A 26,557-nucleotide genomic window follows, 5' to 3' on the forward strand; every position below is an offset into this window, starting at 1 on the left:
AGGGAACAAAGTACTAAGGATTAAGGACATATTTTGTTAGTTGGGGTTTTAACTTCTGGGACACATAACATAGAACTTTTTTGCTTTGGGGATAGCTAATTTCCCTCAACTAGATGAAGGATAAAGGCGTTGCCTTTCTCACCTGGACAGAGATGAGATGAGAGAACAGAATAGGAAGAAATGTGTGAGTGAGACTCAGGAGGAGCTGGAATTCCTACTGAGAAGTGGTCAGGAAACCATGAGCTCCTAGGAATTTGCAGACATTTGGGGACAGCACTGAATTTCTCAGAAGGTTTGGGGAGGTTTGATTGAGCTGACTGAGCTCCTTCAAATCCAAAGAACAGACCCAGGTGATAATTAGAAGAGAGTTCCAAGAGAGAATTAGACCCTGGTGCACATCACACATTGTATGGAATGAGCTAACTTCTTTCTTGTGCATCTAGAATGGTACTTGTTCTTAACTCTCCTTGGGAGAATTGAGAACAGAGTCATCTGAATCATCTTCTGTGTTCTGGGGGTCAGAAATGGACTCCCAATGGGCACCTGGGTGGCTCAGTCAGTTAAGCGTCTGCCCTTGGCTCAGGTCATGATCCCCGGGTCTTGGGATCAAGCCCTGCGTCGGGCTTTCTGCTCAGTAGGGAGTCTGCTTCTCTCTCTCTCTCTCTCTCTCTCCCTCTGCTCCTCCCCACTGCTCGTTCTTTGTCTCTCAAACAAATAAAATCTTAAAAAAAAAAAGACATGGACTCCCAATTGAGACATCAGGCTTTTTATAGCCCAAATAAAGTACCTTCTGATAGAGTCAGAAGAGTCTAGAGAAAAACTTTGGCAGTGTACTGAAGGCCTTGGTTGGCGAGAGGGTCCCTCTTCTAGCAATCAGAACCTCAGGTCTCCAAGCTGGGGGGCACCTTGAGAGTCATGGAATTCAGTCTCCTTATTTTCCTAATTGTAAAATGAAGCTCAGAGAGGTGAAGAGACTTGTCCAAGGTCAAGAGTTTGTTAGGCAGCAGAGCTGACAGGGGAACCGTTTTTTGACTCTAAGCCTAGGGGTCTTCTGAGAAACAGTCCCATGTACTTGTGGCAGATGTATTACTGTTCCCCCAAATACTCCCTTTTTTTCTCCTTCTTCAGTACCCTTTCCCTGTGGCTCATGATCTCTCTTTTTCTTTTGCCTCAACAGCCTGAGGGAATATGGCAAGGAACAGAGCCATGCCAGATATCAGGCATGAGTGAGCAATACCTTTTGCTCAGTGTAAGCCACTGAAGTTCCGAGTTGTTACCACAGGCTGACTTAGTCTATCCTGACTATTGCTGTTTTCTTCTGCCTTGGAAGAAGGCGATCTTGCAAGTGAGGGAATGTATTATTTGCTGGTTGGCCTAAAAACTGCATTTCTCCTGTAAGCTATTAATTTGGAATGCTGCTACAAATTAATTTCCTCTGAGCCTGGGTTGCCTGAGCAGTATTTGAATGGATCTAATCAACCTGGATAACTGGAAAGCAAGAGCCAAGAGTCTGGAAAAGAAACAGTGATGTTGAGGCCTTCCCTGACCACCCCTTCCTCCATTAGAGAGAAAGAAAGGGAGAGAGGTGGGAGGGTGAGGGGAAGGGGGCCAAGTCAAGAAAGGGACATGGGGGTTGCAGACAGGCAAAATTTCCCAACTTCATACATTTGCTTAGGGCCAACCTTGAGAGTTAGCTCTGTACCTGACCCTTAGAAAGTTCTTCCTTACTTGGTACCATTCCAGGTGGCCCACCCTCCCACAAGAGGCTATTCCTTATCTCTAATAATGGGCAGAAGGAACTTTTAAGATGGTGGCTTTTGGACTATATCCTAAATACTAAATTTCAATTTCCACCTTTGCAGTAAAACAAAGTCTTCATTCTATATCGCTTTTTTTTATAATCAAACTTTAAATGATGAAAGAGGTTGAATTAGGGTATTCAATGGTGATTATTTATCACATTATGTCATTAATGTCACCCATTGTGTCATTAGAGTGAATCAGCTTAAGGTGAGGTAATGGTGGCCCCAAAAGTAGATTATGTCATTAGAGAGTCACCCTTTGGCTGAAAATACTGTATACTTGCCCTGTGATTCACACATCATCTAGAAGCAAATCCCAAACACCCAGTTTAGGTGAAATATTATTTTTGAGCTTTTAGAATTTTTGTATTCCCCTCAATGGAGGCCGAGTTACCTAAAGGTGCTGCCAAAGTCAGAGGGTGATTGACTTTCATCGTTACAACCTCAAAACCCTAGGTCATTAAACAGTCCACATATTTTAACCCCAATTTCATATATATATATATATTTTAAAGATTTTTATTTATTTGACAGAGAGAGTGGGAGAGCACAGCAGGGGGAACAGTAGAGGGAGAGGGGGAAGCAGGCTCCCCGCTGAGCAGGGAGCCCGACGCGGGGCTCGATCCCAGGACCCTGGGGTCATGACCTGAGCCGAAGGCAGACACTTAACCATCTGAGCCACTCAGGCACCCCCCTCCCCAATTTCATATATTTTATAAAGTTGTGAGTACCCTTTAGAAGGGGCCCTGGAGGAAATCTATATGGATACAAAACCTTTTTAAAGTGAATTTTATATTTGGCACTTCATGGACAAAAAAGTCACAAAGCAATGAAAACAGATAGGAGCAAGCTTTGTGTTTCAAATACTGTTACCTCATGACTTCAGCAGTTAAGACAAAAGCAATCTCATGTCAGCATTAGGCAGGCAGCCAGAAAATCTCTCTGAAGTAACTGCATGAGAAACAAGATGTTTTGTTTATGTCTTGTAAAAAGTTCACAAAGACTCCATTATGTGGGAATGTTAAGTATAACCCAAGTGACAACTCCATCCTAACATAGGCCGTGTCTGATCTTGCCTGGCCCAGAGCAGAGACTGCTCTTTTCACAAATATTTGGATTAGACACTCTCCGTTTAGGTTTCTTATTAACACAGTGTGCCACTGTCCAGATGAAGTGATCCTCCCTGTCCGGTGGGTGCCTCCACAACCTACTACAACAGCACCAGGTAAGGGCACCAGACCCTGGGGGGGCAATGAACGAATGAATGGTAGTGCCCTGCCTTCCTCCTTCATCCATATGCTTCCTCCTGCCTCTGCGCGCTGTGCGTCTGCATGTGTCGTTCAAAGCACTGCAAAGCTGACCTGGATCAGAGGCAGTGTAGTGTTTCAGAGTATGGATTCTGGGGCCAGGCTGTCCTACTTCAAATCCTGGCCCCGCCATTTACTAAAAGTACCTTAACCTCGGTGTGCCTCAGTTTCCTTATATGTAAAATAGGTATGATGATAACCGTGCCTACTCACAGGGTTGTTACAAGGGTTAAACAAGTCTGGGCACAGAAAGGGCATAGAGCATCTTGCTCCTGGCTCATAGAAAATGCTCTGTAAGTGTTAGCTATCATTGCCCCTGTTTCCAGTTGCTGTGATTTGGAATCACATCTGTCAGGAGAGGGTCATCTGGTTTATAGGAACACTCAGGTGCCAAGACAGCTAGAAAGCCTATCATAGGAACTAATTTGAGGCCCTGGCCTCCTAGAGGCCACCCAAGGAGACCAGAGTCTTAGGGGGCAGTTTCACTAAATTTTGTTATTGGGTGGGGCCAGGGTAGGCTCGGCCATCCCTAATGATGGACTTCGCCATTATTTCTTACAGGAAGAGAGGATTTCACATACACGGTTTTGGGTTAAGAGGATTGTTCCAAAACATATGTCTGCACTAAAGACCTTCAACCAAAGATTTAGTCCCAAGAGTTTTAGTAGCTCCATCTTTACTAGGAAATGGGGGTCTGGAGTTGGTCTGGCTGGCCAAGCGTGGTGTCTGGGGTGCTTGGTGGGGAGACCCTGGGCGCCGGCATGTCCCACTAAGCCTCGGCCACCCTGCCCCACTGTGCCAGGTACTGTTGGCTGGTATTCTATAACCATTCCTCTATTTCCTTTGCCTACCTCACACTGCAGAAGCTCAAAGTCAAATACTATGTGGTCTTGTGGGTACTGATGTGACACAACTTTGGCCAATGAGACATAAGTAGAACCCTTCTGAGAAATATTTTCCTCTACTTTCTGCCTTTGGGGACAGTTATTTGAAGATAAAATGCTTATAGCTGTGGCAACCATTTTGTGGCCATTAGGTAGCAAGTCCAAGGGCAGAAGAGCCATTATGCTGAAGACTGGTAGGTGGAAGGACAGAAAAACCCCGAAATCTCTCTGTCCTTGTTGAGCTCCTGAACGAATCCTGGGACTGCTTATCTCTGGACTCTTTATGAAGTAAATAATAAATGCTCTTAGGGTTTAAGCCACTGTTAGCTGTTTTTCTGATATTTACAGCCAGAAGCATTTCCAAATGATACCTTAACTCTTATCCCATGTGTCTAGTTGTATACTTGAACTGCTGTCCTTTCTCCTGATTTGTAAACCCTTTGGCCAGGAAGCAGGCCCTTGTCTGTCTGACCAGGCTTTGACTGCCTTACCAGCTTTTCTATTTCTCTCTCTCCAAGGTGCTGGAGTTGACTATCCTCAGCCACTGGCTGAGCCCCAAGGATGCCCTGCTTACCTGTTCTCACATGCAGAATCTGGCCAGGTATTCCTGCCATGCTGTCCCATTCACTGAATTGCACCCCTGCTGTGTTGATGTCCCTCTAGACCCAAGGCTTCCCTATTATTTGGAACATTTTGATTTGAACTACAGGCCACCCAAGGCAAGGTGAGTTTCCTTAGTCCCAGTCCTGCCCAGTTCTGCCTGACTCAACGCTTCCCTGATAGGCCTTTGGCTGAGGCAACATCCTAGCATGGCTGGTAGCTAGGCCCACACTGGCTGGGATGCATACAGTTTGGAAAGTTAAGGTTGAGAAACTGTTCCTCTCAGGCCTGAAGATGTTGAGCTCAGGGTGCTTTATCCCTTACTCCTCAGGATTTCTTGTGCTGCTGTCTTGTCATTTTGACCTTAGCCAAGAAACCTGATCTTAATCCCTGCATTCCATCTGTTCAGAACGGTTTCTCTGCAAACAGGCCGGGATTGGAAGAGTTAGGAGGTTTTGGCTCTGGTCCTGCCTCTCCCACAAACAAATCAAAGCAGGCTGCTCCTGTTCCTTTCTGGGCTTTTATTTTCTGTGTACAAAATGGGATGTCCATCCTTTGCCTGACACTGCTGTTTACATATTTTAGGAAGTGAATTTTAAGCTTAGAGACACAATAAAAATTACAGAGTACACCTTGAAGGAATTATTTAGAGCACTGAGGGAAATTTATATACGTTCTCATGGTGTCTTTTTAATTTTGAGGTTTGGGGAGTATAATGAAAATTTCACTGGAGCCTGTCTTAATTTTAAACAAATCACATTAATTTTCCCCCAGGGTTTTCTAACACACCAGAAATAAATTACAGAAAGGAGAAAAAGAAGCACCGAATCATAATTCTTCCCAGTTGTAAACCTTGCTTTTTATATGAATTAAGTCTTTGATCCCTAAAAATCCATTTTGCTCTTGGACACATTCCAGAGACACTGCCCTCTTGGGGAAGCAACTGTGCCAGGGACGGAATGGCTGTTTGGGGATGAGGTTTCTCCTACGACTGTGCTGATCCAAGAAAGAAACTTGAAGAATGGGAGTGGGGCAACGAGCTCTGTGTTCCTGCTTTCTGGCACATGCAAGGTACCTTCTGTCCTTTTCAATTCACTCTGCTGCTTCTCTCTGCTCTCTTAAGAAATGCAGGCCCTGACTCTTTCCCCTATAGTGCATTTGTCTTTGTAACTCTGCAAGGCCCTGGCAGTCCTGCTGCATAAACTCTGTTGGTAATGGTGAAGCCACTAGTGTATAGTCAATTCTGTCCTTAGGTAAACTCATCTGTTTTTCGTATTTGAGCATTTCTAGGTGCTAGCTACTGTCCACAGATGTACTGAGAGGCCAAGTGGGTGCAGGGCACCAAAAGAAGAAAGCCCATTTGGGGTAACTCATACTGTGCTGGTTACAGAGACTTTTTAAAAAAGTTTTTAAAATTGTGGTCAAATATGCATAGTATTTGTCATGATCATTTGTACGTATACACTTCAGTGGCATTAATTACATTCCCAATACTGTGTACCCATCACCAATACAAACTCTGTACCCATTAAACAGCAGCTCCTCATTCTTCCCTTCCCCCAGCCACTGATCACCTCTATTCCGCTTCCTAATTTTCCTATTCTAGATATTTCGTATAGGTGGGATCATTCAATATTTGTCCCTTCTGCCTGGCTTCTTCCACTTAGCATAGTGTTTTCAAGGTTCATCCATGCTATGGCCTGTGTCAGAACTTCATTCCTTTTCATGGCTGAATAATAGTCCATTGTATGGATAGACCACATTTTGTTTATCCATTCATCTGTCCACTGACACTTGGGTTGTTTCCACATTTTGTTGTTGTGAATAGTGCTGCTATGAATGTTCATGTATAGAGATCTGTTCAAGTTCCTACTTTCAGTTCTTTGGGATAGATACCTAGGAGTGGGGATGCTGAGTCATAAGGATTTTACATGTGGACATGGTATCATTCGCACCAATACAGGCAGTAGGGGTTTGCAAAGATAAGACACGTAGCCATGTCCAGAGGGCTGAGGTAAGGGTCAGAGCCAAGTGCAAGGAGAAGAAAGGGTTGGAAGAGATGGACTATATGGTTGTCCCATAAGATGCTGAGATCCGGTCAGATCCACAGTGAAGGCCGAACCAGGGGTCAGGAGCTGGGTAAACGGTCCCTTTGTAGAAAGACTGCAAGAGCTCCAGGGAGGGTGGAACAGAGCTGACCGACAGTGAGACTGAGCAGCCAGGAAGGCAAGGGGCAGGGCGTCAAATAGTGGCCATGTAGTAAAGAAACAAAGAATCCACAGGAACCAAATGGCTGGGCAGAGTAGGGGTCAGGGGCCAAACTAGTCATCTAGAAGGCAATATAAGACCTGGAAACTAACAAGCTTTGATCCTGCAGCCATCCCCCCAAGCTAGAAGGCCTTTTGTATCCCTCCTGCTGTTACAGGGAGAAAACTGGAATGGCTCTTGATTTGCGAGGAAGGGCATCTAGATAAGGGCCCATTCTGACCCAAGCCTACCTGTGGGAAAGGATCGCTGAAGCCATTCCCTTTTGAGACCAAAGTGAGCAGCTAAAGGCTCAAGATGATCCATCATCCTGGACTATGACATGAGGAACTATTACAAAACAGCACCGTTTTATTATATGTTGGACCCAAGGGTAAATATACTGCATGTGTACTGAGCAAAGTGTTCTGTTAGGACGCCAAGAAACACACATACTAAATTCTAGGTGATGACTAATTCCCAACTACTTGGCTTAAAAATAATGGCAGAGGCCACTCCAGGCCACGGAGGTCAGTAATTCTATGAGGGCACAAACCAGGTGGCGTCCTAATCCCCCTGCGCTGCAGCCTGCTGGGACAGGATTTTACACCTCATCTCCAGGTTTATCCCTCGAGCGGGGGCAACAATAGAAAAGGTCATCTAGCAAAGACAGCCAGGAGAACAGCTGCCTGGGCCAAATGCAGGGTAGGTGAGCTCTCAGCCCAGAGCTGTACGGCTATCCACGTTCGGGCTCAACCAAACACGGCGACACAAATCAGATGGTCCAAAACCCTCTTGGCTGGAATCCCAGGTAGTTTTCAAAGCAGCCTTCTAGACCAAATTATTTCTGGGGTCAGAAGTTGCACAGCCCAATCTGGCTTTATCTGTGAGCTTCACTGGGACTCATCTCCACTAACACTGGCATCCACGTATGATTAGGAAAGTTTCCTCTGCCACATCCCTACCGCAGAGAATTGCACCAGCGCTTTCAGAAAGCACCCAAACCCTGCTCTGGATTTGCACAATGCACAACCCAAGTGGAGAGAATGCACATTATGAGAGAATGTAGCTCAGGTTCCTTCGCTGAAGCCTTCTAAAACAGGCCTCGATAGGAATAGGCCCCACTGTCATTACTCTGACACTTTGAGAGAGAGTCCTCTGCTTTCTGGCTTCTGATGCATTTCTTTACGGCAGCTGCTTTCTCTGGTGGTGTCTCACAGCCCCTTCATGGCTGCCAATCTGAAGTCCTTCAGGCTCAGAGATGCCTTTTATGAAAACCTCCCCGGGATTGCTTGCTGCTCCCATGGGCCTCTCCCTCCTCTGAAAACCTGAAGTCACTTGCCATATTCTGTTTTATAGGTGTATCTTAAACTCTACTAGATGATAAACTTCTTGAGGTCACATGATTTTCTTCATTCTTCCATTTCTCCAGTGTGTCTTATACTTAACAGGCGTACAATGATATTGATAGAAAATTAATAAACTCACAGATACAGAAGGAAATTATATTTAGTATAATTTTTTTGGAATCCCTATTCCATAAAGTTGTGCCAGTATATTTTGGGAAAGTGTTTTTAAGTGTCTGACATTCCCAGTGTTTCCATATATCTGTTTTTCTCCTTTTTCCTAGTAGAAAAAGCACCATGTGCTATATAGTATTAATTAATTAATTAATTAATTAATGATTAGTTAGGTCCTAAATGCCTCTGCCGCTCCTCTTCCTTCAAGGTGCCTAACTCTCATTCTTTCCGTCCTCCATTTTCTACCGCTCATGCCTCACTTTGCCTGGCAGTGGAACGGGTCAGTATGTGACCTCACCAGTTTTTGTTGTGAGGACAAAATAATAAGGTGATGCAGAAATGTTGAGAAAAGTGACCGGTGCCAGGCAAAGTGAGACTGGACTAGGAACTTTTCAAACGCCCATGTAGAATGACACATTTGACCATATGGGAGAAGACAGCACCATAGAACAAGCTGTTAGTCGTAATGAGCTCTGGGGAGATCGTGTACCATGAGAGTCAAGCAAGGACCAGGCAGAGAACAGGACTAAGGACATTTCCTCCATTAATCATGGGACTGAGAACAGAGCTCTCCTGTGCACCCACTTAATCAAAACAGCATACCCCCAAAGCAGAATTTCCTCCAAAGCAGACTATACCTAAACCACACAAGTGCATTACTTCAAAGTCGCAGGAGTTGCCTTCCAGAACAAGACAGCCTATTAAAAGATGAGTAATGTGCGTTTCTTCCTGGAAAGAACAAATCAATACCCCTCATTGGGCCCAATGCCACACACCAGCCTCCAGTTGTAGGAGGGGATGGAAAGGACAGCTCTTCCTTCCCCTCCTTCTGGTTCACCCACCTCACCCCAGGGGAAGGGACATTTCACATCTTCTCTCCCCACACTGGCTGAGTCTGAAGTAAAAGAAGTTTCCCTCCCCCTAAATAATACACTTCACATTTCAGCTATGATGGATACTCTGTGGGCAAATATTTTCTTCAAAACCCCATGCAGACTTTAGGTTTGGATTACTCAGAGAAGTACAGTTGTTCATACTGTAGATTCAACTACAACCCCTCGATGGTTCAATTCAGTTAAATACATGTTTATTTTAAGCTGAAGATGTTTATTTGAGCTTCTACTGTGCACCAGCTACTGTGCGGAGCATTATGAATCGTCATTTCTTCTCTTGTTTTATAAACAAGGAGATTGGTATCAGAGAGGTTTAGTTGTACGCCCAAAGCCACACAGCTGGTAAGTGGTAGAGCTGGCTTTTGAACCCAAGTCTCTGTGGCTCCAGAGTCCTTACTTTTAACCATTAGGCTATGGTGGTCATAGCTGTGTGGCAAGCACTGGATTGTTAGGAACACAGGAATGAATCAGATTTGCTTCTTGTCCCCAAGTGTGAGAGACTGAGGTGGGGGAGGGGCAGAGGGAGAAGGAGAGAGAGTCCCAAGCAGACTCCATGCCCAGCGCGGAGCCAGATGTGGGGCTCAATTTCACCACCCAGAGATCACAACCTGAGCCAAAACAAGTCGAAGACTTAACCGACTGCACCACCCAGGCACCCCTCACCTATCTTTAATTTGGAGTTTACTGGATATCATAACCCTCTGTCAGGTGTAAAGTGAAGAGTCACAGAATTTAAGGTCTTGCCGAAATCAGGGTTAGTAGGTGACCGAATAGGGATTCAAACCCAGGCAATCTCACCTGATTCCATAGCCCACACGGCTAAGCACTGTGCCACATTTCTCCCTGCAAATATTTGCAAACAGATATTTACTTAAGGTGTGATAAGCCCTTTAACAGAGGTAAGTAAATGTACTAAAACATACCACAGCTTGGGCGGAAGAGTCAGACGCCAGGTTTGGGGCTAAATTGGTGCCACTAAGGGAGGTGGCAGAGATGGGAAGGGCATTCCATGCCAGGGGCCCCAAAGAGCAGGAAGGTGGCTCTGTGTCCATCACACATAGCTCCTCACTTCAGTGCCCCATTCCAAGTGACCCAGTAGCCCGGATATTGCAGAACAGTCTCCCACTACCAGTGGTTTGGTTTGTCATTTCTTGTTGGTTTGTTTGTTCATTTGTTACTTTTTATTGAGGTTTTCCTCACATACACTAAAGTGCTCTAATCTTAAGTGTACAGCTTGATGAATTTCTATAAAGTTATACACCCATGTGGACACCACCCGGAGTAAGATATAGATCATTTGCATAGCCTGAGAAGGTTCCTTCCAGCCCTGTCCCAGTCAGTACCCACACCCTTCTCTTGAGATGATCAATGTTCTGACCTCTAACATCTCTATCAGCCGGTTCTGTCAGTTCTTGAATTTCACACAAATGGAATCATACAGCATGTGTTCTTCTGTATCTGGCTCCTTTCCCTTAGCAAAATGTCCCTAACATGCCTCTCTGTGGTTGTGTGTAGCAGCGGTCTGTTCTTTTCAGGACTGTCTCATTTCCATTGTATGAATATACTTCAATTTACTCATCCACTTTAATGTTCACGGACGTTTGAGTTATTTCTAGTTTTTGGATATTATGAATAAAATACCACGTCTAGTACACGTCTTTTGGTGGACATATGATCTCATTTCACTTGAGTTTATACCGAAGAGGGGAGTTGTCAAACAAAAAGGTATCTGTGTGTGTGTGTATATCAAACCAAAAAGTTCGCGCGCGCACACGTGCGCGCGCGCACACACACACACACACACACACACACACACACATTTAGCTTTAGTAGGAATGGCCAGACTATGTTCCAAGGTGATTATATCAATTTATACTCGTCTATCAGCAGTGTATGAAAGATTCAGTTACTCCACATTCTTATCAGCATTTCATATGGTTCAGTCTGATCACTGTTTTTTTTTTTTTTTTAACTTCCTATTTTGGAACAATAACCAATTGGAAGAACCACAGTCAAGATACAGAGCTGTATAGTTTTACCCATAGCTGTGTAGTATGCTCCCCATAACATCCCAACCCTTGGCGGTCACTAATCTGTTCCCCATTTCTACACTTTTGTTATTTTGAGAATGTTACCTAAATGGAATCTTACTGTCTGTGACCTTTCGAGATTGCCTTTTTCACTCAGCATAGTGCCCTTGAGATCCATCCAAATTGTGTATATTAAGAGTTTGTTCCTCTTTTATTGCTGAGTCGTATTCCATGGTATGAATGCAGCACACTTTAACCATTCACCTGTTGAGAATATTTTAGTTGTTTCTGGTTTTTGGCTATTACAAATAAAGCTGCTGATGAAAAATTATGTACAGGTTTTTGTATCACTCTAGGTTTCTGTTTCTCTATGATAAATGCCCAGGAGTGAGATTGCTGGGTCATAAGGGAAGTATATGTTTAGTTTTTTCAGAAACTGTGAAACTATTTTCTAGCAAGGCTGTACCATTTTACATTCTTCCCAGCAGTGAAAGAGAGATCCAGTTACTCTACATCCTCGAGAGAAGTTGGTTTTCTCACTCCTTTTTTTTTCTGTTTACTCTGTTTTGTTTTTTCCTGCTTTCTTGTGGGTTACTTGGACATTCTTTAGAATTCCATTTTATTTATGTTTCTGTGATTCGTGTTTGATTTACTGTGTTTCATAGTGTATCCCTCTGAAAAACGTTGAAAATGGTATATAAAATGTATATTACATATACATAATTTATCATGGTTTGCTAGTATCAACGTGTTACCAGTCCGTGTGAAGTGTAGAAATCTTACTTCCCCTTAACTCCCTTTACCCTCTCCCATTTATAATATAATTGTCTTAAATATTTTCTCTACATACACTGAGACAGTATGTAGTCAGACTGTAATCAGACAGTATTATAATTTTTGTCACATGTAATGTGGAAAACTCAAGAAGAGAAGGAAGGTCTATTGTATTTACCCATATTTTTATTCCTTCCATTATTTGTCCTTCTTCCCTGATGTTCCAAGATTTCCTTTTATTATTTCCTTTGTGCTCAGAGAATTTTCTTTAGCTGTTATTTTAGCATGGGTCTGCTAGTGACAGAGTCCCTTATTTTTCCTGGATCTGAGAATGTCTTTATTTCCTCTTTTATTCCTGAAGGTTATTTTCACTGGATGTAGAATTCTGGATTGGTGGTTCTTTTATTCTTTAGCACTTAAGAAATCTTTTGACCTCCTCAGTTCCTTATAAGAAATTTACGTCATTCGAATTGTTTTACCCCTGTAGGTAATGTGCCATTTCTGTCTTGCTATTTGCCAGATTTTTCCTTTGTCTTTTATTTTCAGAAGTTTGACTATAATGTGTCTTTGTGTGAAATGCCTTAGATTGATCCCACCTGGGGTTTACTCAGCTTCTTGAATCTGTTCGTATCTCTTGCCAAATTTAGAAAAGTTTTAGCCATGATTTCTTCAAATACTTCCTAAGCCTGACCTTTCTCCCACCCCCATTTTGGACTCTGATGATTTGAGTGTTAGATTTGTTATAGTCCCACAGGTCCTTGAGGTTCTATCATTTATTTTTTAAAGTATAATTTCTCTCTATTGTTCAGATTGGGTAATTTTTTTAAAAAAGAATTTATTTGAGAAAGAGAGCGAGAGTGAGGGGGAGGAGCAGAAGGAGAGGGACAAGCAGACTTGGTGCTGACTGCAGAGTCCGAGGCGGGGCTCCATCCCACGACCCTGAGATCATGACCTGAGCAGAAATCAAGAGTTGGGCACTCAACCAACTGAACTACCCAGGTGCCCCTAGATTGGGTAATTTTTATCATTCTGTCTTCCAGTTCACCAATTCTCTTGTATATTCTTTACATTCTGCTGTTGAACTCATCCAGTGAATTTTGAATGTTGGTTATTGTATTTTTACTTCTAAAATTCCCATTTGATGCATCTTTGTGTCTTCTATTACTTTGCTGACACTTTCTAATTTTTCATTTTTTTCAAGCATGTTCATAATTGCTCATTGAAGCATGTCAGATAATTCTAACATCTCTGCCATTTCAGTAATGGTATCTGTTGATTGTCTTTTTCAAGTTGAGATTTTCTGGTTTTTGGTGTGACAAGTGATTTTCTGTTGAAACTTGGACATGTTTGGTATTATGTAATGAGATGGTGGATCTTATTTGAAGTTTCTGTTTTAGCTGGTCTCTTTTGACATCACTTTGGCAGGGAGAAGAGAGGGGTGCTGCCTTGTTACTGATAGGTGGAGGTAGAAATCCAGGTTCTTCATTGGCCTCCATTCACACCTGGATGAGGAGAGCTCTGCACTACTGCTAGGTTAAGGTGAGAATTCAGGTTCATTTCCTACTGGGCCTCTGCCAATACCATCCTGGCTGGGAGGAACAGGGTGCCTCTTTACAGCTCTCCAAATGGCTTCCACTTATATCATGAGTGGGAGGCCTCATTACCACTGGGTGGTTGTAAAAATCTTGACTTTCCACTAGGCCCCCTTTGACACCACTCCAGGGGGGAAGGGAAGGTGTGCCTCATTACTGACAGGTAGGAGTGGAAGTCTAGCTTCCCTATGTGGTCTCCACTGACACCAGGAGGTTGGTGAGCCTTGTTACTGCCCAGTGGAGAAGAAAGTCTGTGCTCCTCATTTGGCCTTCTCTGAAAACACCTTGGTGGGGGACTTATGATGCTTGTTTACAGCCTGGCAAGTACAGAAGTACGGATTTCCCAGTCAGCCTTTGTTGATGGAGATGGGCGTGGGGGCTACAGTATTTTCTCTGGTGTATGCTGGGGTAGATGGTTATTGTCTAAAAGCTTTCTCTTTCTAGTTCGTCCCTTTTGTGATCCTTTGGCTAGGGAAGGCAGGCTTTTCTTGGGGCTTCTTTTGGTCCGTGCCCATTGGAATTCTAGTTAGCCAGCTTCTCCAGTACCCAGACTGGGATATTTGAGGCAAAAACAAAAAGCCAAAACCAGGAACTCACCACCATGTTGTTTTTCAGGACTCAAGGTCTCTAGTTTGTCTACCTTCTTTTCTCTACCTTTCTGAGTCTCCTTATATTTGTTTGATATATAATGTCCAGGAGTATTCAGGTGTACTTAGTGGGTGAAATAGGGCAAAGTACAACTACTCTATCTTTCTGAAAGCAGAAGTCCTTTCTGAAAGTTGTTTTAAAATGCCATTTCATGGGGTCATACGCTTCTGGAGTGTTACCTCATGGGCTGCTATGGTGAGGGGAGAGTGTGACAGAGGGGAGTGTGGAGTGGTCTTTCAGTCTCTAGGAGTCCCTCCCTATGATTTCATAGAGCAGCTTCACTTTTGTTGATTTTATATATTGGGGTTCCATCTAAGATCTCAGGGATAGAAGGGTTCTGCTGTTTAAAAGAAGTTGGAAACCACTGCCACAAACTATTGAAATGTCCTCAAATTCCAACGTTTTGGTTTCCATACTGTGTCTCTCTCACTGTCTTTCACACCTGAAAGAAGTGCAAAAATCTTTTGTCAAAACCACGTGTCTATGTTTTTAATTTGGGCAACATGGTAGCCATAACCATATGCCATGAAAGCAAAGTGTCTTGGAAAGTCCTAGATATTTGCACACCTAACACAGATTTTCCATTTTGCTGGTGGGACTGGGGAAAGGATTCAGCCTTTGGGGTCTAAATGCCTAGATTTGAGGCTAAACTAATTCCTAGCTGTGTGATCCTATACTAATGATAACTTCTCAGAGTCTCCATGTCCTTATCTGAAAACAGGGTAATAATATCTAATTTATGGGATAATTTGTTAAATGCTGACAGCCCATACTCATTTAAAGGGCTGGCCTCTGCAATGTTGTCCAATACAGCAGCCACTAGCCATGCATGTCTACTGAGCATTTGAAATATGACTGGTGCCACTGAGGAATTGAATTTTGTTTTATTTGAATTAAAATTTAAAAACTGATACTTGATTCAGTTATTGCAAAACTTTGTAGTATATTTGGAACAACTTGTGTTGTGAGTATTTGGAACACCTTGAGTTGGAACAACTGTAAATGTTATGAAATCTAAACACAGGTCAAGAATTTCTGATGAAAATTCAGTGTCTGAATTGCGGTGTGCTCTAAGTGTAAAACACACTGATTTTGAAGACTCAGTATGAAAGAGAATATAAAATTTTAATACTTTCTATATTTATTACGTGTTGAAGTGATAATATTTAAGACATATGGGATTAAATAAAATATATTATTAAAATGAATTCCACTCAGTTCTTTTTATTTGTTTTTAATGTGGCTACCAGAAAATTTAAAATTATACAAGTGGCTTACATCATATTTCTGTTGGTCAGTGCTGTTCTAGAATGACACATATGAAGTAGGTTAATTAACATCACATGCTTTTTACTCTGCTGAGACTGAGCGATTCTTTTAGATAGCTTTATCGCTTAAGCAATTCAAATTTATTTTCTTAAATAGTTGAGCATATATGGAATATATAGAATTTTTGCCTAAAAGTTGGCTGACTGAAGTTATAAGATGTAAGTTCCTCTCCTTATTGTTGGGAGTGCAAAATGATATAATCCTTACCAGAAAACCATTCATTCATTCATTCATTTATTCGGGAAGAAGTTTTTGAGCTACTATGTGTGAGGTGTGCCAATATATGGGACTTTACTGAGCACTTTACTTTCATGGCATGCGGTTATTATGGTCACCATGTTTCCCAAACTAAAAACATAGACACATGTTCACGACGAAAGATTTTTACACTTCTCGCAGACATGAAAGACACTGAGGGAGATAGAGACTGGAAGCCAAAATGTTAGAACTTACTGACTACTTCGGAAGTCAGTCATTTGAAAAATAATTACAAGAATAGTCATTTAGTTGTAGTTGTGATAGATAAAAAAATACCTTTTAAGATAAACATGCCATTTGTACAGAAACTTTCCCTTTAGGAAGTTACCCTAGAGAAATAATCATAGTTGTGCCCAAATGTATGTACAGGAATGTTCCCCAAAGTGTTAAAATAGCAAAAATACCTCGAAAGAACCCAAATGGTCAACAATTAGAGACTGGATATCTAAAGTAACCATTTGACAGAAAACTGTACAGTCATTAAAAATCATGTTGAGAAAGACATTGAATGATTTTAAAATGTGATCATAAAAGCAATATGTACATTATCATCCTGATTAAATAAAACACACAAATATTATAAATATTTGTAAAAATACAAATATTATAAAACATATAAAAGTACAGGAGCGATCTTCACCAACATGTTAATAGTATTTCTCTGGTGGGGCAATGAGTGATTTTTCCTTCCTCTTTTGCCTTTGTGGCATTTCTACATTTCCGTCACAATGAACATCTTTTCATTCACTATCCAGAAAAGAAGATAAATACATGTATTTTTAAAGGGAGCTGATTGAATCAAGCTGTATATCATTTCATAATTGTGCTTAATTGGGACAGAAGACAGGAAATGAAAAATGGGAGTGTTAGTCCTATAGGATTTCACAGTTAATTAAAAAAAGTTAGGCCATGTTTATTCTGTATTCATTGCTTGTTTGAAACAATTAACATTAAAGCCAAAAGAAATTTAAGATAAATGAAAAAGATAGCGACCTTAGCAACCTGAGGGGAATAGGAAATGATTGTTTCTTCTGTGCTTGATTGGGTTCATCATCATGAGCCAGATTTCTCTGCACATTTTGTAAATTCAGGTGCTTTACAAATTCACAGTAAAGGTGTTTAATCAAAGCTGGGATTGGTTCTATTACAAAGATTCAAGGTCCCCTTCAACAAGATGGAGATTACCTCGGGTTTATAAATAAGCTACAAAAGAAGAAGCAGTCTTCATGTTTCACCAGCCACCTGATACCACTTGGCTTATTCTGTGTTTTGCAGGACCAGGAGTTGGGTTCTTCCTTCCCCGTTGTCCCTGCTCCTTGGGCTGTTCCTGCCACCGCCCAAGCAAAAGGCTCCGCAAGTCTCCTACTGTGATGGCCCTGAGGACTTTGTCTTCAGCAATAATCCTGTTTCCTTTCCTCAGGTAAAAATGCTTAGGTTTAAGTGGTTACTTAAACGGGGTTGGTGACACAGTGCCAGTGAGGGGAAGAGTGCCAAAGGAATCAGGGACAGACGACTTAGAGTGAGGAACAGACCAAACCAACGTTTCTATCTGCTCTATTATGAGGAGGATATACATTTCCAAATGCATGTCACACGCACCTGAGTAGAAAAAGAACTGTGGTCCATTGGTCAAACTGCTGACCTGCAGAGTTTGAGGACATGTCCAGGGAGTAGAGGGGCAGGGATCAGTAAGGGAACATCACAAGGTCCCAGGCAAATAACAGCACACCAATAACAATAATTACTACATTAATTTAATATCTACTTTGAGCCAGACACTGGCCTGGGTATTTTTATTTATTGATTGATTTTTATTTATTTGAGAGAGCGAGCGAGAGCGAGCCAGAGCACAAGCGGGGGGAAGGGCAGAGGGAGAAGGAGAAGCATCCTTCCCACTGAGCAGGGAGACCGACTCGGGGAGACCGACTCGGGGCTCGATCCCAGGACCGGGAGATCATTCATGACCTGAGCCGAAGCCAGCCGCTTAAGGGACTGAGCCACCCAGGTGCCCCAAGGCCTAGGTATTTTAAGTAAGTTAGTTGATTTGCAAATTTATTCTCAAAACCCTTAAAAGGTGGGTCTTATTTTTCTCACTTTACAGATGAAGAAAGCGAGGTTGAGAAAGGTTACAAATTAATATGAACATTATTACTATTGCTACCGCTGGAACTGCTGGTTAATTTTATTGAGCAAAAGCTATGCACCAGCTACATGCTCTGTATTTCTTTATCTCATTTAATCCTGGCAATAACTCAATGATGTAGACATCAGAACACACACCTAGTAACCTGGGATTTATGTCCAGGTGTGTTAGACTTCAAAGTCCAGCTCTTCCTATTGCACCATAGAGTCATTCAACACCAGTTATCTTTAAAAATGGCAATTTAATGATATAAATGAAGAATAGCTGAAGAATGAAACTAAACTTAATTTGTCTTCCTGTTTTAAGTTTGCTGAAGATTTCTTTTAGGGGTTGCTAATAGGTTGTCTGTACCACTAATTTTTGTACTCCTCCTTGAGAAGATGACGTTTGGGGGACTTGCATTTATTGCAGTGTTTATTTCCATCCCATTCATTGAAGAAAGAACCCTTGGCTCACTCAGTGATGATTCTTGGACTTGATCCTCAATCTATTCCCATACTGAGTCTCTCTGCCAACCCAGTTCCCAGCAAACATGGAGCAGTGTCATTATTTTCCTTAAAAGCTTGTCTGAGATCAAATGGGAAATTATCTTCCACTTCAAATCAGGACGGTAGAGATTATGAATAAGTGTCACCTAGTCTATCGGATTTGTCCCCAGTGAGGTAAAAGGAATTCCCAGACCCAGCCATATGTTCTCTCTTAGGCACATTTGTTTTGTTCCTTCCTCTTACAGATCTTGTCAATCAAATGCTCATAAAAAAATTGTTTCGAACCTGAAAAAATCTAGACCACCCTGAGGCTCTCCTCAGTACGGTTGCACACTTAAAAGAAAAATCCAGTCTAATTCCAAAGCCTTCAAGAACAATGCAGATCTTTATTCAATACTCAGCTAGCTCTCCTTTCATTTTTCCCTCCTTTTCCATTTATTTTCAGTCACTCACTCTTACAAGTATGCATTTCTACCTATTCCCCTGATCACAGTGATACCAAATATCAGAGCAGCACAAAGTAGAGGTTGGAGGGGCAGAAGAGTCAGGAGACACACTATGTATATTTACAATTAGTGTCCCTGTTACTTTTTTTTTTAAGATTTTATTTTTTTATTTATTTGACAGAGATAGAGACAGCCAGCGAGAGAGGGAACACAAGCAGGGGGAGTGGGAGAGGAAGAAGCAGGCTCATAGCAGAGGAGCCTGATGTGGGGCTCGATCCCATAACGCCGGATCACGCCCTGAGCCAAAGGCAGACGCTTAACCACTGTGCCACCCAGGCGCCCCATGTCCCTGTTACTTTTTAAACAATGTCTTTGTCCCTTCAAGGTGGTGGTTCTCCACCCACTGCATCTTTGAATCATGTGGGAAATTTCTATAAAATATCTGAGGCCCCAAACCCCAGCCAGACCACTTAAATCAGGATTTCTGCATGGGACCTGAGTACTGTTTTTTTTTTAATTTTTTATTGAAGTATAGTTGACATATAATATTCAACTAGTTTCAGGTATACAACATAGTGATTCAACAATTATATACATTATGAAATGCTCACCACAGTTAAGTGTATTACAGTATGATTGACTATATTCCTTATATGGTAATTTTCATCCCCGTGACTTACTTATTTTATAACTGGAAGTTTGTACCTCTTAATCCCCTTCACCCATTTGGTCCATCCCCCTTCCATTCCTTTGGCAGCCACCAATTAGTTCTCTGTATTTATGGGTCTGGTTCTCTCATTTTTGTTGTTGTTGTTTGTTTTGCTTTTTAGATTCCACATGTAAGTGAAATCCTATGGTGTTTGTCTTTCTCTGTCTGGCTTATTTCACTTAGCATAATGTTCCCTAGCTTCATTCATATTGTGGCAAATGGCAAAGCTGGAAGTACCACAACCCCCAATTTCAGGACATACTACAAAGCTGTAGTAATCAAAGCAGGATGGTACTGGCATAAAAACAGACACACAGATCAATGGAACAGAATAGAGAGCCCAGAAATAAACACATGCTTATATGGTCAGCCAATCTCAGACAAAGGAGACAAGAATATACAATGGGAAAAAGATCACCCTCAAGAAATGGTGCTGGGAAAACTTGACAGGTACACACTAAAGCATAAAAGTGGATTACTTTCTTACATCATACACAAAAGTAAACTCAAAATACATTAAAGACCTAAATGCAGGACCTGAAACCATAAAATTCCGAAAAGAAAGCGTAGGCAGTTATCTCTTGGACGTCAACCTTAGCAATAGTATTCTGCATCTGTCTCCTCAGGCAAGAGAAGTAAAAACAAAAATAAACAATTGGTACTACTTCAAACTAAAAAGCTTTGGCACAGCAAAGGAAACCATCAACAAAACAAGACAATCTACTAAATGGGAGAAAATATTTGCAAACAATGTATCTGATAAAGGGTTAACATTCAAAATGTATAAAGAACTCATACAACTCAACACCAAAAAAAACCAAAGAATCTGATTGAAACATGGGCAGAGGAGCTGAACAGACATTTTTCCAAAGATATCCAGATGGCCAACAGACACATAAAAAGATGTTCAACTTCACTAATCATCAGGGAAATGCAAATAAAAATGACAATGAAATATCACCTCACACCTGTCAGAGTGGCTAAAATCAACAACACAAGAAACAACAGGTGTTGGTGAGGATGTGGAGAAAAGGGAACTCTTGTGCACTCTTGGTGAGAATGTAAATTGGTGCAGCTACAATGGAAGACAGCATGGAGGTTCCCCAAAAAACGAAAAATAGAAGTAGCATACGATACAGTAATTCCACTTCTAAGTATTTACCCAAGAACAAAAACACTAATTCAAAAAGATATACACATTCCTGTGTTTATTATAGCATTATTTATAATAGTCAAGGTATGGAAACATCCTAAGTATCTATCAGTAGATGAATGGATAAAGAAGAAGTGGTATATATATATATACACACACACATACATACATGATGGGGAAAGTGTATTACAGTATGGTTGACTATATTCCTTATATGGTAGTTTTCATCCCCGTGACTAACTTATTTTATAATTCGAAGTTTGTACCTCTTAATCCCCTTCACCCATTTGGTCCATCCCCATTCTGTTCCTTTGGCAGCCACCAATTAGTGTACCTCTTAATCCCCTTCACCCATTTGGTCCATCCCCATTCTGTTCCTTTGGCAGCCACCAATTACACACACACACACACACACACACACACACACACACACACACACACACACAGTGGAATATTACTCAGCCATAAAAAAGAATGGTTTGTTTTTCATCTCAGGTGATTTTAATGTGCAGCCAAAGTTTAAAACCTCTGCTTTAAGAGATCTGTGGTTGGATTCTTCTGTTTCATCTTTTCTAGGACTTAACAAGTTTCCTTTTTGTCTTTCCTGCCTTTTTTTTAAAGATTTTATTTATTTATTTGGGGGACAGAGTGAACGAGAAAGAGAGCACACGAGCAGGGGCAGAAGGAGGGGGAGAAGCAAGCTCCCCTGCTGAGCAGGGGGCCCGACATGTGGCTCGATCCCAGGATTCGGGGATCATGACCTGAGCCAAAGGCAGACGCTTAACTGACTGAGCCATCCAGGCACCCCTGTCTTTCCTGCCTCTTATTTCATTTTTTTGAGAGGTGATCCTGGGAAATACCCGTTCGGGGATGGGGAAGTAAGACAGGGCAGGGAAGGCAGACAATAAAGGATGTATTATCCTGGGTGCCCAGTCTGGGCAAGTAGAGCTTAATCTGGTTGAAAAGGTAAACACATACCTTAGAGTTACGCCATCCAAGGAGAAAGGGAGCTAGAGACTAGATCTACCAATTCCTGCCAGTCTTTGGTTGAGGACTGCTCCCAGGGGCTCTTAATTCTCTGCCACTTCTAGGCTGCAGGCAAAACGGGCTATAGTAGCCAGAGAAAGGGCTAAAGCCAGGACCACAGGTACTGACCGAGGGAATCCTGGCTAGTACATGGCAGAGTCAAGCCACACCACAGTCTTGCTCTCAAGCACTGCTAAACAGATTCAGGTTCAGCACGTTTACAACTTCTTTAGTATCTGCACCAAATCTGTTCTTCCTCAGCTTTCTTCTTTTTTTTTCTCTCATTGTCTTATTTTATACCATGATACCTCACACTTCCTCTTTCCTCATATTTCTTCTCTCTTCTCTGGCACTCTCATTTGACACTGAAGGCTATCATAGTCTCCCTCCTGGGCAAATCTGCAGGACAAAGACTGGTGGTCTAAACACTACCGTGTTTGTAAAACACATATTTGATCATGTCACTTTGCCAACTGTTTGTCCTCAAGATCTAGCCTTTCTTCTCTTCATGCCTTTACCATATTTTGCATGTGGCTGACTCATCCTTCAATATCTAGCCCAAAACTCGCTTCCTCTGTAAAGACACCTTGCAAAACCAAATTAATCCCCTTTCCTCAGTGCTGTCACTATGCTGTGTGTAAACCCCAATAACAGTATAGTGCTCATTACAAAATCTCCTGAGTATTTATTTACATGTTGGTTTCCTCATACATAACATGAAGACAGAAGTTATTTCTCTTTGTATTCCTTCCCCAGTAGAACGTTCCATGAAATTATGTGTTCCAAAAATGTTTATAGGATTATACCAAATTCATATTGATTTGAAATTGGTTTTGAAATATGACCATTGTTTTATAGGTGTTCTAATAAATGCATTCATGGAAGACATACCTAATGGGTCTAGTCAGAGAAAATTTCATCAGAAATGAGTTTGGGAATTGTCCCAATACTGGGAGAGTGACAATAAAAGTTAGGAAGTGACTGAAATTTGAGGAACTATAATTATATATAGCCAAACTACCTCCTGGAGGACACATTATGAGAATATTCATTATGCTCAACTCATTGTCATGGTGAACTTTTATTTGCATGATAAAAATATAGAAGATCAATCCAAGGTACATGAAGCATCACCAGGTATGTGAGTCATAATCGTTTTCCATAGCACAATAAGTTAGAGGTGGTGGAGAGTGGTATTGGCCTGCCTTTGACTGAAAGAATGGCCTAAAAGGACCCCAGAAAGAATTTGAATCAGATAATCCATTGAAATGAAGCTGTTTTCATTTTGGTCTTGTTCTGTAATTTTGTCTGTGTAATTTGACAAATCTGACTTAATCACCACATCATTAGTAATTTAATATACTTCACCTCCCTGAGATGTTGTTGTTCTTATGTTGGTACCTACTTGTATACATTTTATTTTCAACATTCTTGATTCAGGTGCAAGTTGGAGGTGCAGGGGCAGGGGGTTTACAGAGGGAAGGCACTGTACTGGCAATTGGTTTGGAGGTGGACCAAGTAAAATTTGAGGATGTCCTAGTAAATCTGCAATTTATGAGTTGGGGAACATTTCCTTATAAGGAATGGATAAAAGATTATCTCTGTCTTTCTTCTACCTGAATTTTTTAGCTACCTTAACCTTCTCCGTTTTAGAGTAAATAAAATCAATGTCCTAAGTATTTTTTCATTATTTGTTTATTTTTAATTTTGACAATTTTTTAGAAATATGGAAAAGTATGGAGACCAATATAATAAATACCTTTGTACCTATGAGCCATAATTTGCTAATGACTAACATCAAATTTATTTTTTATATAGAAGAGGCATTATAGCTAAACTTGAAATCTCTTTCCCCATTTTTTCCTCCCCTTCCTAGAAGTAATTGTTTTTGTGTGTTTTGTATGTATCCTTATCATTCAATTTTTGGATTAATATATTTAGGTTTGCTTTTAAAATTTTTAGCAGAATTTTCTTTTATGAACATTCTATATCCCAAAGCTGGAGTGTCTTCTTCTAGGCTTCTCCACCTGGAAAACTCCTACTCATCCTTCAGAACCCAATCCAAAAATCATTATCTCTTTGAAGTCTTACCTCAAACCCTTAAGCAGATTAATGGTGAGTTCCTCAGCACTTCCATAGCATTCAGTACCTGCCTCTGTTACACCCCCAGTCTGGCTAGGTTTATCTGTTTTCCTAACTATGAAACTCTCAGGGATAAGAACATGTCTTATTTATCATTGCATTCCCAGGTCTAGTTCACTGCCTATCAGAAAAGAGCATCTAGTAAATATTTGTTGAATGAATAAACTGAAGTTTAGAACATTCTAGTAACTAAGTATCGAATAAATACTTCTTTTATTCAAGGAAGAGAGTTAATATGGGAGTGGGGAGAAAGAACTTGATGTGTTAGGTAGTCTTCAAGAATTGGGACTCATTTGACTTGAGTTTCATTTGAGAATTAAATATGTTTACGCAAAAATCAATGAAGAAAACTAACAACCCAAGTTTGGTAAAAATTTACATTACCCGTTTGAAATTATGCTTATTTCCTCCATGATAAAGTAGAAATTTTAGGTTATTTCATCTAAGGAAAATATGTAAAAATAGGAGGAATGGAGGAATTATGAATATTCATGAGGGATTATTACTATATTAATAGAAAAATGAGTCAGGCCCAAACTTTGTTCAATCTGGGTCATAATTGCTCGCTGACATAAAATGTGAGCTCTAAAGACAAGTGCCATTACAATTTTTATGAAAGCACATTATTCTTCAAAATATTTTAATTAAAAGTACTTAGGAAAACAGAGCACATTCAAAGTTTTTTCCTCCTTTTTTCCAGGTGGGGTGGTCAGGGAGAAAGCAGGTCAGAAACAGTTCTGGAGATGAAGAGCAACACGCCTCACACCAGCCCCAGAAGTGCCAATCGCAAGTAACAGCTTGCAAACTGCATAGTTCACACTGTGGTGGCAAGTGATTTTTCTACCACTCAGCTTCATATTCCAAATTTGGGGGGATTTTAGATGTAAATGTCCCCCAAAACTCTTTACTTTTAATTTTCAAGGATGTTCAGGGCATCCGTCTAGTGTCTGACCTTGTTTCCAAGGGCTGTAAGATGAACGGGACCCCGAAAGATGACCTTGGGGCTTCCTGAGAGCCAAGTCACTGGTCATGGCATTTGACCTGATGGAATGCACCACAAAGATGTCTCTTCTGTTGTGTGTGTATGTGTGTTTGTATGAGCTACCTCACAGTTGTAAGATTGACCTGATAGCCATCTTCTAAATTCTACCTATTCCAGGGCTTCCTACCCTGGAGTTAATTTAGAGGGCTTAAGGACTTATATCTTTCTCTTCACTATATTCTAACCAAAATTTAGTACTTATCTCAATTATGAATAGAGGCAATGAACTATAACAATATTAGGTATTGATCTATAACTTTATCACCAACGGAACATGTATTTTCCAAGGACGTTATAACTGTTGGAATTGTTGAAACACTGTTTATGCGCATCAGTTGGAAATTGTGACAGTTAATGGAACTACCTCTGGACTTTATTAGTGAATGCATTAATAAATCAACACATATATTTATTTATTTGACAGAGATAGAGACAGCCAGCGAGAGAGGGAACACAAGCAGGGGGAGTGGGAGAGGAAGAAGCAGGCTCATAGCGGAGGAGCCTGATGTGGGGCTCGATCCCATAACGCTGGGATCACGCCCTGAGCCGAAGGCAGACGCTTAACCGCTGTGCCACCCAGGCGCCCCTAAATCAACACATATATTATATCACAAGTTTATCTTTAATATTTTGATAACTATCTTGATATAATTGATTAGCTTTATAGTACTATAGATTTTATTTTATGCATTAAAAACATTATTCTGAGGAGGGACTCATAGGTTTTCTTAAATGCAAAAGGGTCCATGGCAGAAAAGTAAGAATCCATGGTATCCAGAAGGACTGAGCTTCTTCAAATGAAACACTATAAATGCAGTTGTGGTGCAGACCAATGTTTTTGAATCTTTGTAAGGTCATTAAGCCCTGTCTTCAAACAATAGCTCTTGTGGAAGGCCAATATATATGGTACATCAAAGCATGGCTGCCCTGTTTGAGGTGGGACCCTTAGCCCACAGCCCCATCTTGTGGCCTGTCATTTCGAAGTTGGCCCTACATGATGTCACAAAATGAAGTCCCTGACTGACTACCTGTAGCCTTCAACGGTGTCAGAGAGGGCAATAGAGAACAGAGGTAGAAGAGAAAAAAGTAACGGAGGTTGAGGAAGGCCAGTGTAGAAAGCAGACTAACAAAAGATAGAGGAAAGTTAGGGAGGCAAACCTTCATGCCACTGGGTAGGATATCTTTTTTTTTTTTTTTAAAGATTTTATTTATTTATTTGACAGAGATAGAGACAGCCAGCGAGAGAGGGAACACAAGCAGGGGGAGTGGGAGAGGAAGAAGCAGGCTCATAGCGGAGAAGCCCGATGTGGGGCTCGATCCCAGAACGCCGGGATCACGCCCTGAGCCGAAAGCAGACGCCCAACCGCTGTGCCACCCAGGTGCCCCTGGGTAGGATATCTTTGATGTACCAGAGGCAGCTAGCCCTCCTTCCAGTTTTGTATTACAGTTGACTCTTGAATAACATGGATTTGAAGTGCGTGGGTCCACTTTTATGTAAATTTTTTACAGTGCAGTGCTGTAAATGTA

The 26,557-nt window shown here is 41.4% G+C and overlaps 1 long non-coding RNA gene across 1 annotated transcript in view; it reads left to right on the plus strand.

Moving 5' to 3' along the window:
• LOC123797211 (uncharacterized) overlaps positions 1–25,116 on the plus strand; it is a 49,763-nt gene extending 24,647 nt beyond the window's left edge. The window contains exons 6-10 of the long non-coding RNA XR_015723286.1: positions 4,512–4,717; positions 5,512–5,664; positions 13,480–13,593; positions 17,157–17,301; positions 24,689–25,116. This is a non-coding gene — a long non-coding RNA (uncharacterized LOC123797211). The remainder of the gene's footprint in view (positions 1–4,511; positions 4,718–5,511; positions 5,665–13,479; positions 13,594–17,156; positions 17,302–24,688) is intronic.
• The last annotated feature ends 1,441 nt before the right edge of the window (positions 25,117–26,557 follow it).

This window comes from Ursus americanus, chromosome X (genome assembly GCF_024610735.1).
Source record: "Ursus americanus isolate L20-20 chromosome X, mUrsAme1.1.p, whole genome shotgun sequence".
Taxonomy (NCBI): domain Eukaryota; kingdom Metazoa; phylum Chordata; class Mammalia; order Carnivora; family Ursidae; genus Ursus; species Ursus americanus.